At 44.1% G+C, this 5000-nt stretch overlaps 1 protein-coding gene across 1 annotated transcript in view; it reads right to left on the bottom strand.

Moving 5' to 3' along the window:
* IP3K2 (Inositol 1,4,5-triphosphate kinase 2) overlaps positions 1 to 5000 on the bottom strand; it is a 342015-nt gene that overhangs the window by 239515 nt on the left and 97500 nt on the right. The window lies entirely within an intron of this gene.

Raw genomic sequence — 5000 nt, 5'->3', positions numbered from 1 at the left:
AACAAACATGGCCGACCAACCACGTGACGCAAACCCCCACGTCACACGGGGTCATCGGCGTCACTGCCTAATGGCCTTTAACCTCACCCGAGCCATTAGCAGTTCACCCTAACCACAGGGGAGAAATGGGCGGCCCGGGGGAGTAGGGGGGTGGGAGGGGTGGGGGGAGGGGGAGGAGGAAAAGGACGACAGGAAACCGATTTTGAAATGAATGAGACGCGAAGAAAATGGAGGAGGGAAGGAGTAGCAACAGCGAAGGGGAAATTATGAGGTTGAAAATGTGAATAAAAAAAAAGAGTGGGAAAAGAAAATAAATGGGTCGTTACGAATGCACGAAGAAGCAAATGAGGATAAAGTTATAAAATGGTAAAAAGTAATAATAAAAACAAAGAGAGAAAATAAGCAAATTCCCCCTCCCACCTTCCTTTCCACAAGAAAAAAAAGAGAGAAACAGAATATAAAAAAGACCAACAAATGAGAGAACAAGAACAACAAGCAACTAATCGCCGAAAAACGAGATAAGCAAGCGTAAATGAGAACAAGAATAACAGGTGGTAAGCAATAAGAAAAAATGGCATGGGAAGACAGAAATGGTGGGAGGGTTACAGGCGAAGGACAAGGAAGGTCGGTGGGAAGAAGAAGCAAGAGGAGGAGGAAGAAGAAGAAAGAGAAGAAGAAGAGGAGGAGGAAGAGGAAAGGAGGAGGAGGAAGAGGAAAGGAGGAGGAAGAGGAAGAAGGAGAAGAGGAGGTGGAGGATAGGGAAGAGGGAGAGGAAGGAGAAGAAAAAGAAGAAGAAGAGGAGGAGGAGGGAGAGGGAGAGGAAGAAGAAGAAAATGAGGAGGAGGAGGAAGAAGAAAAAGAGACGGAGGAGGAAGGGAAAGAAGGGAGGAAGAAGAAAAAGAGACGGAGGAGGAAGGGAAAGAAGGGAGGAAGAAGAAGAAGAAACGGAGGAGAAGGAGGAAGAAGAAGAAACGGAGGAGGAGGAGGAAGAAGAAGAGGAGGAGGATAGGGGAGGAGGGAGAGTGACGAAGAGGAAGAGGTGGGGAGGAGGAGTGACGACGAAGAAGGAGGAGGAGGAGGAAGAGGAGTCAGAGAAGAAGAAAAAAAGAAAAAGAAAAAGCAAATGAAAAGGAGGAGGAAAAAATCCGAAAGAGAGAGAATAAAAAAAAATGAATCAGAAGACAAACAAGAAAGAAAAGTAAAACGGAATAATAAAAAAGAGATAGAAGTAAAACAGAATAACAAAGAAGAGAAAAATAAGGCCGAGACAAGATACCCAGAAGGAAGGAAGGAGGGAGGGAGACCAAAAGGAAGACATCCTAACCTTGGCAAACGCACGTAAGTGTCGGGTACGCCTTCTTTAGGTACGGCATGATGGTCTGGGGAAGGGGGGAGGGGGGGAGGAGACAAGGGATGGGGGATGGGGAAGCGGAGAAGGGGAAGGGAAGGGAAAGGAAGGGGGAGGAAAGGGAAGGGGAAGAGGAAGAAGGGGGGGAAGGGAAGGCAAGGGAAGAGGGGGAAGGGGGAAAAGGAGAGGGAAAGGGGGTATGAAGGGGGGAGGGGAGGAAAAGGAGGGGAAGGGAGGAAGAGGGAGAAGGGTTGGGAAGGGAAGGAGGCAAGGAAGGAAGGGAAGGGGGAGGAGAGGGGAAAGATGGGAAGGGAAGGGAGGAGAGGGGGGTGGGAAGGGAGGAAGGGAAGGGGAGGAAGAGGCAAGGGAAGGGGGGGAAGGGGGAAGGCGGCATGGTAAGATGGTGGAGGGAAGGGGGGGGGGGAGAAAGGATGTCTGGAAAATTAATAGCCGTTCTTCCAGGTGTTGCCATTCCGCAGGTGGCGAGTCGGGTAGTGTTCCCATCCGGCTGATACAATGCCAAGAGGTGTACAGATATGAAACGTAGAACTCTTGAGAATTTAAAGAAGAAAGAAAAACGTAAAGGCAAAAGTTGTCTTTCAAAAAAAAAAAAAAAAAAAAAAAAATGGTTTTCTGCACTCCGTAATATGATGCTAATTCAAGGAAGACGATGCATAAATGTAAAGACGAGAAAACAGCACACGCAAAGAAAAGAAAAAGAAAATTACAGCCTGGCTTATCAAACAAAAACAGAACAAAGGAAGGACGAGAGAAGATTACCGCTTACCGCTCTTCTCTCCGCCATTACCTCGTAACCAGAGACATAACGGGAAACAATAAGGGAAAAAAAGAGGGAGTTTACGAGCACCAGTCAAGCGAGCATCACCGAAGGAAGATCGAACACTTCATACAGGATCGAAGGAAGATCGAACACTTCGTAAGGATCGAAGGAAGATCGAACACTTCATAAAGGATCGAAGGAAGACCGAACACTTCATAAAGGATCGAATCTCATACGCAAAAGACCTTATACTTCTGGAGTCACTGAAAGAAAGAAATAAACTAGAATAGATTATACGCAAGAGACCTTATACTTCTGGAACGTCACTGATAGAAACAAAAATTCAAGACACGGTCCTCTATAATACCGTATTGGAGGAGTATGCCATTGCACGTGTCAAAGTAAAAAGATAAAGCTTCATCGAGACGTAACGGGAAACAATAAAGGAAAAAAAGAAGAAATTTACGAGCACCAGTCAAGCGAGCATCACCAAAGGAAGATCGAACACTCTATAAAGGACCGAATCTCATACGAAAGGGATCTGATTCTATGGAAAGCCGCTGATAGAAAGAAATAACAAAAAAAAAAAAAAACATTATACACAAGTAAGCCATCGCACGTGTCAGAGTAAGCACAAAAATAATAATAAAGCTCAGAGTATGACGTCAGGAGTGTCAGCCAAAGGCCCGAGGTGAAACGGCCCGCCTCAACTCGCCTGTCAACAAGATGTCACGTTGAGTCCGCGCTCGACGCATCCTCTCGCCGGATCTGGAGCCGGTTACGTAATGCTTCATTTAATCATCTTCTTAAACCTTTGCAAAATGCTCTATGCGGTTTTTAAACCGACTCAAAAACTAGGACGATTCTTTTTTTTTCTAATTTTACGTAGTCATCTGAACAGCTTAGCTTCATCTTATGTAAGCCAGTCTGTACGAAAATAAAAAAAGAATTAATAGTACATGATCTTTAAAGGAAAGAAAAAAAAATTCTCCCACGTTTACGTAAGACATAACGTTGCTTTTGCAGACGGAAATAATAATAAGAAACAGTGATAACGGTGATTATGTTGATAATGATGATGATAATGTTAAAAGGGTTTTAACAAAAATAATGATGTTAATCATAATTACAATAATAAAAGTAAGAACAATGTTAAGAAAAATAATTACAAGGTGTACCAGTTACAATAACAATAATCAAAATAATAATAATAATATTGACAATAATAATAATAATAATAACAATAATAATAATAACAACAATAACAATGATAATAAAAATAAGAACATTAATCCAAATAATGATGATGATTATAATGATAATAGTAATAAAAACGATAACCATAACAAAAACAATTAGAACAGCCAAAATAACAAAAAAGGCCCAAGCAGTAGCCAAAAAAAATAATACAAAATATTAATAACAATAACAACAATAGCAGTAAAGATGATGATGATGAATATAAAATTGAATAAACAAATTCATGAAAATAGATAGACATAAACAAATAAACAAACACATATACACCCACACACATACAAACACAAAACCAACAAACAAACAAAAAACACACCATCCGCTCCACCAACAAAACCTAAACAATGAACGAAGCATAAAAAAATAATAAAAAATAAATAAATAAAAAATCTGATCCCAACAACAAAACCTAAACAATGAACGAAGCATAAAAAAATAAAAACTGATCCCAACAACAAAACCTAAACAATGAACGCAAAAAAAAAAAAAAAAAAAAAAAAAAAAAAAAAAAAAAAAAAAAAAAAAAAGAGCCCAACAACAACGAACGAAGCAAAAAAAAAAAATAAATAAATAAAAAAAAATAAAAAAAATAAAAAAAAACCTGAGCACGTCGAGAGTAAAACCCGCCGCACGTCGCCACCGTCGCGGCGTCCTCTTAGAACCCACGGCGCTTGCGACACGGCGGCACACGGCACGGCATGCGGGAACAGACCGATCAGTGCCCTCTCGTCGGCCCTTTGTTTTGGCGAGGGATGGGCGTTTAAAGGGAGAGGCGTGGGTAAGGAGAGGGGGATGAGGAGGGTAAGGAGAGGGAGGTGAGGGAGATGAAGGTAAGGAGAGGGAGATGAGGGTAAGGAGAGGGAGATGAGGGTAAGGAGAGGGAGAGTATGGAGAGGAGGGTAATAAGAGGGAGAGGAGGGTAAGGAGAGGGAGATGAGGAGGGTAAGGAGAGGGTAAAGAGAGGGAGAGGAGGAAAAGGAGGGAAGGAGAGGGAGACGAGGGTAAGGAGAGGGAGATGAGGGTATGGAGAGGGAGAGGATGGAGAGGAGGGTAAGGAGAGGGAGAGGAGGGGTAAGAGGGTAAGGAGAGGGAGATGAGGGATAGGAGGGTAAGGAGAGGGAGAGGAAGGTCGGGAGAGGGAGAGGAGGGTAAGGAGAGGGAGAGGAGGGTATGGGGAGGGAGGTGAGGGTAGGAGAGAGGAAAGGAAGGTAAGGAGAGGGGAGGAGGGTAAGGAGAGGGAGAGGAGGGTAAGGAGAGGGAGTGGAGGGTAAGGAGAGGGAGAGGAGGGTAAGGAGAGGGAGATGAAGGAAGGAGAGGGAGATGAAGGAAGGAGAGGGAGAGGAGGATAAGGAGAGAGAGAGGAGGGAAGGAGAGGGAGATGAAGGAAGGAGAGGGAGAGGAAGGTCGGGAGAGGGAGAGGAGGATAAGGAGAGGGGAGAGGGAGGGTAAGGAGAGGGAGAGGAGGGTAAGGTGAGGGAGAAGAGGGTATGGGGAGGGAGAAGAGGGTATGGGGAGGGAGAGGAGGGGTAAGGAGAGGGAAAGGAAGGTAAGGAGAGGGAGAGGGGGGTAAGGAGAGGGAGAGGAGGGTAAGGAGAGGGAAAGGGAAGGGCAGAG

This window comes from Penaeus vannamei, chromosome 3 (assembly GCF_042767895.1).
Source record: "Penaeus vannamei isolate JL-2024 chromosome 3, ASM4276789v1, whole genome shotgun sequence".
NCBI classification, from domain to species: domain Eukaryota; kingdom Metazoa; phylum Arthropoda; class Malacostraca; order Decapoda; family Penaeidae; genus Penaeus; species Penaeus vannamei.
The sequence above is the reverse complement of the archived record's forward strand: the minus strand, read 5'-3'. Positions and strand labels throughout refer to the sequence as shown.